General features: G+C 34.4%; 1 pseudogene; it reads left to right on the top strand.

The window, feature by feature from the left end:
• The first annotated feature begins 8367 nt into the window (after positions 1–8367).
• LOC126025863 (rRNA-processing protein FCF1 homolog) lies at positions 8368–8940 on the top strand (annotated as a pseudogene).
• The last annotated feature ends 4769 nt before the right edge of the window (positions 8941–13709 follow it).

Raw genomic sequence — 13709 nt, 5'->3', positions numbered from 1 at the left:
GAATACAAGATATGCTGTTTATAACTGCCTTACTTGTGCCACACCCCTCAAACATATACCCCAAGTTACACTGAATTAGCAGATGCCATCAGCGTAATATGTCTCCAGTCACACTATTTGAGTGCTTGGCCACCACTATGGCAAGATAAATAATGAAAGACTTTATTGGTGACTTGTGGCTATAGTAGAAAAAGTGTAAGTGGAGACAGGTTTAGAAACAAACTCCAGAACTATTAGAAAACTTAGAAGACCACGTTTCTTTAGAAACTGATTCCTAATGGCTACTTAACTTCTTTGTTTTTGTTTTTGTTTTTGGGTCACACCCAGCGTCGCTCAGAAGTTACTCCTGGCTCTGTGCTCAGAAATTGCTCCTGGCAGGTATGGGAGGCCTTTTGGGATGAGGGTTTCGAACCACCATCCATCCAGGATCAGCTGCATGCAAGGCAAACGCCCTACCACTGTGCTAATTCTCTGGCCCGTCCACTTAAATATTTTACCATTGCTATAACTCCTGACATACTCAGATACATAAAAACAGTTCCACTTTCTGGTGACTACCAAAACAACTCCACTATAAATGCCCCTTATACCCCTATAACAGAAAGCAACTTCACTATTTTCAAATCATTTATTTATATTTGTTTGTAAAAGGCTTGCTCCCTTTTGCTCGAACTGGTTGAAAGTATGATAATTTCAGTAGCATTTCATTCATGGATAGATGACTTACCTGAAAATAAATACTGGACTTACATGTCCTAACATTTTTTGAATTCTTTACCTAATTAACAAGAGGTGAGTCTCTTAACCTAGTGCCCGGGTCCCATGGCATATTATTAACACAATTGCTTTGATAGATCTTTTTAAGTGCTCCTCTTGGGAAAGATATTTGAAAGTCACATTTAAATAAGGATCTAACAATTACTGAGCATTAATTTTCTACTTGTGTCAAACGCTATTTCTGGTGAAGGTTATATTTTAATAGGAGAAATACACCATTATTTTGCTACCCCCGATTCCCAATGTGCAGCAAAGGTTTTTGCTAATCTTCTTTTCTCTTTGACCTTCTCTAATGATATAATGGATTTGCATTCAAATTTGAAATATAGAATATGAAGTGATAGAGAAAAGAACCAGAGCTGATTGAGTCTTGTTCTCTTTATCCTAAACAGAACCCTCAGAGAAATGGCATCTTGAGAAAAGCTTGTATTTGTTTTAGAATTTAAGATGCATTTGAAAAAATCCTTCTCTTTTTCTCATTCCTGTTTATCTTCACTGATATAATAGAGAAAATTAAATACAACTTTTTTCATATAAAACAATGTTGAAAAGATTAAAACACAGTTCACTATGAAAAGAAAATAAACTGAAGGACAGTCTAAGTGATTTGTATAAAGACAAATTTGTTAACAGCAAAATCATGTGAAACCATTCAATATTCTGACATTCAATATTCAATCCCCTCTATGAGGTAACTTAAGTGTGACCGCGAATTCATAGCTTTAATAGATAAAGTCAAACATATGACTTTTCTACCCCGCATTAAAACAAAAAATAAATAAATGATCAGATTTAAAGAAATAGTCAGCAACTTAATTTCATTTAAAATTTTAAGTAAAGCTGTTCAAGGAAAATAAGGATATATAAAAAGGAAATAAGCTTGAAACTTTCTTAAAATTTATAATATTTAAAAGTAAAGAGGTAAATTTAGAAGATTAAAATACAAACTAATGGCAAAGGAAGACATTAAAATACAAAGTAATGCTAAATATAACTTCATAAAGCACTTCTACACTCAGGAAGGCAAGAGACAAATGAAGGAAGAAATGAGAATATTGGTGGGTGAAACTGGAAATGAAGATGGTCCGGATGGCAAATAGCTCATCTATTAAAAGGGCAAAGTGGAATATAATTCACATATTAAATGAACATAAAGTATCTGTCATCAACATTGATTTTTGCATTTAAGGATCAGAGGGGATCTCAGTCAAAGATTGCTAGATTAATCAAACACAAAGCCACAGAACTAGAGGGAGATGACCATCCAATTTTATTTAAAAACAAATAACACATAATGTAGCTGGTAAATAAAAGATTGTTTTATCTTTCTGTGCATACATGTATAGCCTGTCATCTGCATAGGGAACTCGGGCTTCTCAGGAAAAAGCCATTTGCTTTTCTACTTGAATGAGCAAATAGAATGTGAGTAGCAGCACAATGTTGGAAGTAGGCAGTAAGTAGTATTACTAAAATCAGAACACAGATGAGATTGATTTTTAGGTAATGTGAGTCTAATCAAGGACTTCTCATTTGCAAAGAATGTGCTCAATCTCTGGACCACATCTTTCCCCAATGTAAAGAAAAGTTTAAGACACTCTTTCACCTGAAGACACCTTAAGAAGCCATGGGTTTACTAAGCATTTACTTATAGACTAATATCCAGTTTTCAGTCTGGAGAACATTGAACTTATACTCATATTTAAGAATATGTACCACAGATAGCTTAAAGAATAACAAAGTAAACTATTTTTTCAGGTTCTATAATTTTATAATGTTATAGATTCTATAAAATTCTAAATTATATATATTCATAATTCTATAATTTTGAAAATAAAATCTAAATTTTTCTATAGTTGACTTTTTTAAATCTAAGAAGCAGCAGCTTTTAAGAAATTTGGTATTACCAGAGTCTTATGTTAAAAGCCCCAGATTTTGACATTTTAATGTATCTCAAAAAGTGGATAATTAAAAATGTGTATTCTTAAAATTTAACTAACCATGTGTTTGATGATAAATTCAATTAAGTTGTGAGTAACAGCTTTTATCTCTCTCAATATCTTTCAAATGAAAAATGCTTTTTTTAACCATTGCAATGTATAAGCTGCAGGGCTGTTTAAGAAGTTTAACTTTTTAAACTAGTTTAATTTCTGATTAGAGAGAAAATTAATGAAGTTATATGCCTTAACTTGAGACTCCTATAAATTTCCCATGTAATATTTTATAGAAAAAATATAATGAAAACCTCAAGGATACTAAAAAAAATCCTTGGATACACTGATATTTTTAGTTTTTCAGAACAAGAAACTTGTACAAAAATTTGGAATGTTTAAATTGAATTGTGTAAGGACATATTTATTTGTTTAATTATCTGTATAAGCCATAGTATAATGAAAATATTGTAATTGTAGCACTTTTCAAAGAAATGCTAAGGAAATAATTGTAAACATCAAGAATTGGGAATTATGCACACAAAGACTAATAGCTTCAATAATGTTATTCAGAACTGTGCTAGTAATTTGCCCCTTAGGGGGTAAATTTGGAAAAAATATGTATAAGGTTTAATCATGTGACTATCACTTAATGGTGCTGTACAGCAAAACCCAGACTATTCACATTGAACATTCAGTAATAATTGCTTTTTTTAGTTATTCTCCTGGTAGCTTCCCTAGCATCTGTAATTTCCATGTTTTCAGCAGCAGTTCTCTTTGTATGGCACCTGCCCAACAATTAAAAGGGACTTTTGGTTACAACATAGAATTAGCAATTAGAGATTTTCTTTTCTTTCAACATTTCATTACTGAGACTTTATTCTAAAGAGGAAAAAATAAAACGAATAGATAAGTTTTCCTGTCTTGAGACTAGGAAACTCAGCTAGTAGAATTTCTTTATTAAATGTTTTGTATGGGGAGTATTTGTCAAATATATCAGAGAAAATGTCTGGCTTTATGAACAGAAGAATAATCTTTTATATTTAGGAATTGTGTTGAATATATTCAATTTACCAGTTTTGCCTGTTCTTTACTCATCAATTCTCATCCTCATGCCTAGGAGACTAAATCTTAGGCACTGACTCTCCAGACTCATTTTTCAGTTAATTTTCAATTTGTTCCATAGAGTAGCACCAACCTATAATCAAGAATTTTGGTCCTCTGCCATGTCAAAAGTTGCTCAGGACTGTGACTAAAGCATCCTCCATCATTCTAATACTCACTGAATTTCCATCTCTCTCAATATCTTTTTTTCTTTGTAACCAAGGGAAGTTAACTGTAATAAGCTATTATCTTTACTATTTATCCCTTGATCCATATTTCTAAAATAGTTCTTTAATAGAAATCTCATTATTTGAAATATGAGGTTTTCCATTTAGATATCTCATTACTTGAAAATCTCATGATTTAAATATTTTTATGTTAAATTCTTCTTTCTCCCATAACACTGGCAATAATTCTTGTGGCATACATCCATAATGATTATCATTGATATCTATTTTAGTTTGTTCATCTGTAGCTTAATTATTTTGATATTACAGTTTTCTTTGTACCACTTCTTTATATAACCACATATTTTAGTGGTTACTGTGGTACTTTCCCTAAAGAAATAAATGGCTAAGTTAGAGGTAAAATTCCTTGCCCTTGGTCTTTGCTATATATTTCTAAAGGGTACCCTAAAAACATAGGTTATAACACTAGGTATTGCATTTGGGTGAAATTCTCTCTCTTCTCAGTCTTGATATATCAGTGTTGTACAACTAGTGTTATCTCTCGGGCCATTTTTCTTACTATATGACATCTTTTCCTTCTTTTTAAATGAAGTCAGAAAAGGTTTAAAGTTTAAATGGAAGGAGGATGTATATCGGTTGGGACAAAAATAATAAAGCAATAAATGAAGAGAATTCTAAGCATGTATACAAATTATAGGGCCTTAGAGATTTACCAACAAGTGCATTAAAGAGGTGAATGGAAAAAAATAGAAAGAAAAAGAAAATCTAAAGAACTATTATATCACTGATGCCTTTTCTTGTGATTCCCCAGGATATTAAGTATCAGGATGCCTATGATAGCTATTAAAAGACAGAAATAAAAACTCATAGAAGCAAAATACAAAAGATTGCTTAGTAAAAATTTCTGTTAATGGGGTAAAAATGTGACTTAGAAATGGAAAAAATTAAAATGAATACTGTGGGGATGGTTCCAAGGATCACATACTTTTCCTTTTGCAGCACTGGGTTTAATTCCAGATACTGTATAATCAATTACTGTAGGGATTGACTACGGAACATCAAAATAGTTGTAATCCTTGAACACCACTAGTAGTGGTGTTCTACTCCAAATAAAATCTACACAAAAATAAATAAATACAGAAAAAGGATAATGATAAGTAATGCAGAAGAAGAGAGTAAGAACATAGGTAAAACAGCCTTAAAGTTTATGGTAGTTTTCAACATCATCAAGAGAGAATGCCAGCATAATATGCACATAAAACAACAGATGTCTAAAAATCACATTTAAATAGAGTAAGCCCACTGTAAATGATCAATAATAATTTTAAGGTTTCTTCTTTGTGAGATCAACCTTACACAAATACTAGAGATTTCCTCCCACACACAGAACAGCATGAAATAAAGTCAAAACAGAAAAAAAAAGATGAATATACTTGATGATGGAGGAAACTCTAAATAGCCAATCAATTTTCTTTGGAAATATATGTCTGAATACTATAGCTTAAAAGCCTACATTCATTTTTATTTCAATGCTAGTAAGTTAGCAATAGAATAATGCAATTTTCTTTTTAATGATGATAGTCTTGCTGTGCCTACTTAATGTAAAGTACAAAAGATAAAAATTGCTCAATAATGCAATGTGTTTATTTACCTCCCGTTCTCCTAGGCAGACTCTGGCTAAATAAAAAAAAAAAAAAGGTAATTTAAGGCTAGTCTTTCATGGAAATGCACTTTTAATGAAAAATAAACCTATTTTAAGTAATACTCATTTTAAGTAGGTTTAGAATTAAGAATCCTCTTTGAATTCAGGCTAATAAGTTGAGTTAGGTCCTAAGTACTTTTAAAAAGCCTAAATAAAGTTTTACCAAAAGCAGGCCTGACTTAGAGGGGCTGACCCCACAAGCAACAGAGATTCAGAATCACTAATAGAGTTACTCACAAAACAGTCTTAATGAGCTGCAACTAACTGTAATAACCATTTTATAAGGTGTTTTCTGCCCAATTTAACCACAGCCGTGGAGGTAATACTTTTTAGAAGTGACCTTGAAGTTATATTCTATTTTCTCAAAGAACTTTCAATCCTTCAGGTCTTTTAATCTTTAGTGCTCTATTTGTATGGGCGACCATTTTTTTTCTCTACAACAGCTTAATGAGGAAAAGCCAGAGCTGTGTTCTACTCTCTTTGGGAAGCCATTTTCAAGTCTTAAAATTTACAATTTAGAATCTTAATTTCTTTTTTTTTTCTTTTTGAGCCACACCCAGTGATGCTCAGGGGTTACTCCTGGCTCTGCACTCAGAATTCACTCCTGGCTTGGAGGATTATATGGGATGCAGGGGGTTTGAACCGCAGTCTGTCCTAGGTTAGCACATGCAAGGCAAACACCCTATTGCTTGCACCACCACTCTGGCCCCTAGGAGCTAAAATTTAAAAAACTTAAGGCTGCCCCAAATTTTCTATGCTGTGTAAATATATGTCCTATACAATTCCTTCCTAAATGTGAGACCTGTAACTATGATGATACAGCCTCTCCCTTAAAAAAATCCTTTGCATATTTCCCCTTTTTTATTTTTCTTTTTTTCTCTTTAGATTCATATTTATATCTTCTAGACAGGGGATCCTGCCTGCTTTCTTTCTTTTTGTTGTTGTTGTTGTTGTATCATTTTTGTGTGATTTTTTTTTTTTGCTTTTTGTTTTTTAACAGACTCATAGAACATAAGTCATCTTGTTCTGCATCATATTTCTTTGTCTTTCTACAAACTAAGAAAAAATGTGGCTGGTACCAGGGCAAAGCAGTTTTATCAGAATTGAATAAAAATAAAAAATGATCAGACTTAAATACCCATCCCAAAGTCAACTACAATGAAATCAAGAGACCCAAACTACAACAAGCTATACACAAAAGGGACCTTTTATACTAGCAGTCCAGGGGGATAAGGGTGAAGGTCTGGGATGCATTCTGGGAACAGTGGTAGAGAGAGGTCATCACTGCTGGTTGGAATTGCCCTAAATCACTGTCATTGTGTACCTTAAATACAACTGTGAAAGACTTGCAATTCACATTTGTCTCAATAAAAATTATAAAAAAAAAGAAAATTATATTATAAAGAAATTATCCCCTGCAAGACTGGGGAAAGGATTTTTAGCTTACTTTGGAGAGGAACAACTGCACAGAACTAAGTGTATCTTCTAGCAATTGAGAATCTCAGTCATTCATTTGCAGGGAATTAAATTTTCCATCATGTCAAGTGAATTTGGAAGAATCGCAAATGTCAGAAAGGTGAATATTTAGTCCTGTCACAAAACTTGATTTTAACCTTGTATGTGAACAGGACCAAATTGAGTCTCCTGATTTATAGGAGATAACATATGGGTAAAGTCTTAGGTAAGCTTGTGTTTTAAAGCAAAAAAAAAAAAAAAAAAAAAAAAACCTATAACAGCAGGTGGAGATAGGGGTGTGGGGATAGGTAATGAAGAGAATTGAATAGAAAAACCTTCATTTTTGTTGTTACAGGATAATATAAATGAAAAGTAATTAGAACTGTTTAGTTCATTGTTTGCAGACATAAACCATGATGCAGGAAATCAGCATGGGGCCCACTAAGAGATAAAAACCTTAAATTTTTCAAGCAACCACATGGGGAGCTAAAAGTTCCTATGTTTGCCCATCCAGATGTCTCAGCAGGTTTCCATTCCCAAGTCCAGATACAGGCCACAAATTCCAAATGATAAATAACAGCAACTCAGTCAAACACTTAATAGGATGCAAGTAGCATGTGAAAGATAAGAAAATATTTTTGAGACCTGTCAGGCCTAAATAACACTACCAGGACTAGTCAAATGTACAGTATCTCTCTCTCACACACTCTTTCTTTCTCTCTCTTTCTCTACTTGGAGTAAATGTTCTACTTCCATAATAAACTTTTCTTTATAATATTCAATGCATTATCTCACAAACCCATAAATCTTGTCTTTGCTCTATCACTCTCAATAAATTTTTCACAAACCCATGTGCTCACCAGCATTGATTGTTTGAATCTTGACTGACTCGCTGTACTCTGAAGAGGTATCTTTTCTCAAAGCTGCCTTTGTATTGGCTCTGACAGAAATTAAGAATGCAGTGTTATACATTAGTTAAGAAAACAGGCACCAGAGTCAAGTTGTGAAGTTTGGATTTCAATATTCTATTTTAATAAGAAAATTATCTCTTTCTACCCAAGTTTTTTCACTGAGAAATGTAAAATTAATAGCTTATGGGATTACTGTAGCTATTAAGTTACACAATTCAGTGATTTTCCACATGCAAGACCTATGCTCAATAGCATAATCCAAATAGATACATTAGTAATCTGAATACAGGTGTGGTATGAGCATGAAAAATATAAAGAAGGCAAGAAAGCATGCCACCACATAGTGAATGCTTTGTTTCAGAGAACAGACACTGAAAGAAAAGGTTGGATTAAAACCTATAAAGGAAGCAATAAATGATCCCAGTGAACTCCAGGAAAGAGAAATCATCAGACATTTTTCCTGTGTATTTTTCCAATACATCACACAGCTGCACCCACCACACCATATGCTAGTTGATAACAACTTTATTAACTTTTCATTAAAGCCTAATTGGACTTAGTAAAAGCAATGATGGCCTGTTTAAATGCCAAGCATATCCCTTGTAAAATTGACTGTGTCATTGCTGAGATTGAGAAATCAGGCCAGAAATGTTGAGTGGCTCTCAGGACTGCCAACAATCCAAGATTTGAATGATTACAATGCACATACAAAGGAACCAAGGCAGATGACTTATTTAGTAGAAAAAGTAACTGAGCAAGAATATTGCATTGTGGCCACTATTGACCAAGACCTCGATAGAGGAATTAGAAAAATCACTGGTACAACATTGAGAAGATGCCAGATGATAATGGATCCCTTTGATTCTAGTGGTTAAAGACAAAAGCTCTGCTACCTGCCTTCAATTTTCTCTGTTGCTAGTTCATGAAACATGTTCTAGCATGTCTGAATTATCATTTCATACAGCCATTTATCTGCCATTAACCGATAATAGTTAAGTACAGCTTGTAGAGTGCTTTGCACTTGACAACTTGGTTCAGTTGAATCAGGTTCAATAATCTGGGACCTGAATGAGCACTGCTGAGAGGTCTCCCTGAGTGCAGCGCCAGGAGGAACCCCTAACTGTAGCCTGGTATGGCCCAAAACAAGATGAAAATGATATTTTGGATTATTACAGATTTTCTTGAATATTTTTAAAATTATATTGTTGCTCATGAAAATAATCTGATTATAGAATACTCAACAAATTAGCTATTATTTTTTCTCAGATATCTTCACTGGACGTGAAGTTTAAATCTCTAAATCCTGAGCTCTCAAGCATAACAGAGTTGACAGTTATGAAGCAGAAATTCAAAATGTCAGCCAAGATAGAAAGAAAAACAGTATGTTTTATCTCGGGCAATACAAAGTCTAATAATAGAGGTGATCAAAGATAGTGACAAAAGATTGGTTATATAGTCAGAGTATAACACTTAAGACTATTTGATAACCTTGTATAAGTATATTGATATCCATTTCTGAACTCCTAACATTAATTACATACATTTATGTACCCTCATTTCAAATTTTTATTCTATTCTTCTGAATAAATTGAATAATGTCTCATTTTTCTCATGAACACCAACAAATGTCCCTTCAAGATACAACAATTTGAATTTAGCTATATATAAGCTATACTCAAGCTATACATAATCCAGTTCTGTTAACTTATTCTTGAATAATGAAAGCATGGTAGTATCTCCCCCACAAATCATGTAATTTGTTTTTGTTAATTTATTTAATCACAAGCACACACAATGCAAATGCCTAACACACTGTACTACCTCTCTGGGATAATAATTCTGTAATTGAGATAGAAAGTATTTGGACGCTACAGACAGAAAGAACAAAATATTTCTCTCAAAGTCTCCAAAAGATAATAAAAAGGTGATTATTTTTCAAAATGTATCACCTACAAGGTGATTTATACTTTGTGAAATTTTAGTGCTATTTATATACTCTATTTATATGCTCTATGACTTCTTTATAACATGTTTTTTGAGGTAAGAGTCATTGAAATTTTGTAAACAATTTGACTTCCCTCTTCTTAGAGAGTTCAAAAAACTCAAAGAATTTCTAAAGAAAAATGTATAAAGCTATATTAAGTGAAAAATTCCTTAGTTTTGAGTTAAGCAAAACAAGGACTTGAAAAAATACTTTGGAAACCATAGCTTATAATGCTTTGATCTTGGCATGCAGTGTAAACTAATATAGTAGATATCATAATTGTTTTATTAATAACAGATATTGTCATAAACATTTATTTAAAGTATTTTATGAATATAAATAAAATCTCATCATAGTTCTTTACAACACAAAATAAATGACAAAGTGTATTTACTTTGGCCTCCTAAGAATGGCCTGTCTCCACTGTTAGAATTAATTCTCAAATCCAGACTCTTTTATTTGTTCATAAAATTCTAGAGAATGAGGTCAAAGTTCATGTTTCTCCATAAGCCTTTATCCTGAAATAAGACTATTTGGCCTATGACATTGTGTCAAATGCAACACTTCAAATCAGTTAAATCTTTAAGTTCCAAATTCTCTTATATATTAAAGATTTTCTTCTTAAAAAAACAAAAAGAGGGCCCGGAGAGATAGCACAGCGGTGTTTGCCTGCAAACAGCCGATCCAGGACCAAAGGTGGTTGGTTCGAATCCCGGTGTCCCATATGGTCCCCCGTGCCTGCCAGGAGCTATTTCTGAGCAGACAGCCAGGAGTAACCCCTGAGCACTGCCGGGTGTGACCCAAAAACAAAAACAAAAACAAAAAAAAAAAACAAAAAGAAATTCTACTTGTATCCATTTTGTGGTTTACTATTTTATTCTTATCACCAAAAAACTCAAAATGTTGTATGCCACAACAAATACATCTTTAACTGCATTACTAGTCATGTAAGAAAAAAACATTTTAAGCATTCTCTTACATTTCTTTAATCTTTTTGAACTAAAAGCACTTAACATTTTGAAATTGTGTCAGAAAGAAGAAATATTGGAAAATTTCTCTTTTTTTAATTTTTATTGTGACCAAAGTGCATTACAAATCTTTCACTGCATCATTTATGGTAGATAATGACAATGAATGAGGGGCATTCCCACCACCAATGCTGTCCTCCCTCCGCCCCTTTTCCCAGTATGCATCCCATATCTCCCTCCTTTACCCTCCCAGTGTGCTAGTGTAACTGGTCTCCACTTTACACCTTGTTGTAGATTGAGCTTCCATTCCACCATCATTGGAGAAAAAAAGGATAAGAAAACGGGGGAGAAAAAAATTTGGTGACAACTACCAAAAAAAGAAAGAAGAGAGAGAAAAAAAAAGAAAAGAAAGAAAAATGGAAGGAAAAAGAAAAAAAAATGGACCTGGCAAATAAAAATAAATCTCTAAATAATAACCACAAGCGTGAAAAAGAAAAAGTGGAAGAAAAAGGAGAAGGAAAATAAAGTCAAAAACTAACAAATCAAAACAAAACAAGAAAAAGTATGAGTGCTGGAGTGGTAGGGTTTGGCATTCCCCCCACTTTTTTTTTTGTTTGTTTTTTGCATAGGCACAGTAAGCATTGGAGAAGAAAGGGAATTCCTGTGGCCTAAGAGATTCAGGGTATCTCCATCCTTGAAGCATACCATCATGGGATCAACCCCTGGCTCCATATATATACTCATTAACCCATCCCAAAGGCTTTTTTGTGATGCCAGGAAAGTTTCCTCTCAATTGTGTGTGAGAAAATCAAGCCACTGTAGCTAGCGATCTTGGTATATGCATAGGTTATAGGTCAGGGTCTAGGATAGAGTCTAGGTTCTAGAGGTTCCTATCCATCGTTGTTGTGGTGTTCACTCTTCTGTAATACTTGCTCCCTCTTTTTGTTCAGTCCCTAAGCCGAAGCCTAGGATATTATGGATCCAAAGGTTCTGCTCAGCCTCTGTTGTCCAAGTTGGACCTCTGTAATAAGACATCTTGTTGTTGTTGTTCTTGTTGTTTTTTTATGTGTCCTGGACTACAGCCTAGGGTAGGGTTTTCCTTATTAGTCCCAAGGTAGGTTCTATTCAGTCACAGTTGTCCAAGTCAGATTTCTGTTGTTGGTGCTCTTATTTTTCACAGTTCAAAGGTCGATAGCTCTTCTGATTTCCATTTAGTGTTAGGTGATGTGATAGGACAGCCTGGTCTTAGGTCAAGTTTTTCTTTCCTCATTGTCATATCAAAACTGGCATAAGTCAGTGCCAGCGTCGTGTTATAAATCTCCCAATAGTTCCTGGTTGTGTTGCCCAGAGCTGTATCACTTCTATGTTGGGGATCTGGGGTTTCGGATTAGACTAACACTGTCCAATCTCCTGGGAAGTGGTTGCATCCATATGACACATGTTCAGGATGGGAGGCACCCTTCTGCTATAAAAAGTGAGTTCTTATCCCTAGAAGATAAGATCTTGTTTCTGTGTCTATGGTTTTCCCTTTTTTTTACTGTGCCCATACAAAAATGTATGGTGTCATACTGTGTTGCTGGTGCTATTCTGGGTAAGGATGACAGACTGCACACACAGTCTCTGTCGTCTGCTTTTGTTCTGAGCTTTTATCCCAGTCAAGGCTTTTTTGTACCAAGCAGCACCAAAAATGGTAAGGATAGAGAAAAAATATATATTTTTTAAAATAGAACAAATAAATAAAACTGAGTTAAAAAGAAAAAGTATTCAAATAAAACAAGTGGTGGAAGAGGCTACTTGTATGTTTAGGAATACACATCATAAGATGTATTGTTATACAGGTATTGAGCTCCCATAGGCAATTTAAGACTCCCAATTAAGTCTTTTGTGGGGAGTAAAAGCCAAGGTACTTTTCGATTCACAGGCCTTGGAATTGAGTTTGAGAGATGCTTTGCTGCATTATGAGACCATATAGTGTCTTTGAGCTGAGAGTTTTGCTGAGGCCGATTCCTGTATTGTGCAACAGTCCACGATTTGGTGGGGGTGAAAGGGGCCATCAAGCGTGAGTCACTAGGCATGCTGGTTGTAGTTCTTTGCCCATGCATAAGAACGGGGAGCCAGAGGGTGTCTTTCACTGAGGAGCTGGAAGGTGGTTTGTTGGGGCAGGAGGTCAATCTTGGTGCCTACCAAGTTAGGAACTGAGGGTAAAGAGGGTTAAATTAGGGGAACATAACGGATCAAGATTGAAAAATGAGGGGATGGAGGAGACACAGGGGTAGGGAAGAGGCAATACATGACAGGGGCTATATACAATACATATATATATGAATTATTTGTGATTTCGGCTTGGAGACAGTACCGAAAGTCCATAAAGACTGACTTTAAAGATCTATTTGAGTGTTACCATCCAAATCTTTGGTATTCCGTTTCCTTTCCTAGGAACCGTCTAGAATAAAGAACATTTTAGATAATACTTAAAAAGTATATTTGTCGCGCGGGCACATTTATAAAAATGAGTATTAGTAAGAAAAGATACCTCTGCAGGGGGTCCAGTATGAGTATGGGAGGAATTTCCCTCCTCCCCCATCTCCCCAGAGCCCAGTTCCAAACCTGGCCCTGAAGACAAGTTTGGCATGGGGGGATCTCGGTCTCCTGGACTAGGTGGTCAGCCCAGGAGACCATTGGCCAGCTATCT

The sequence above is a fragment of the Suncus etruscus genome, chromosome 13 (genome assembly GCF_024139225.1).
Source record: "Suncus etruscus isolate mSunEtr1 chromosome 13, mSunEtr1.pri.cur, whole genome shotgun sequence".
NCBI lineage: Eukaryota > Metazoa > Chordata > Mammalia > Eulipotyphla > Soricidae > Suncus > Suncus etruscus.
Note: the sequence above shows the minus strand (reverse complement) of the source record. Positions and strands in the feature narration are given on the sequence as shown.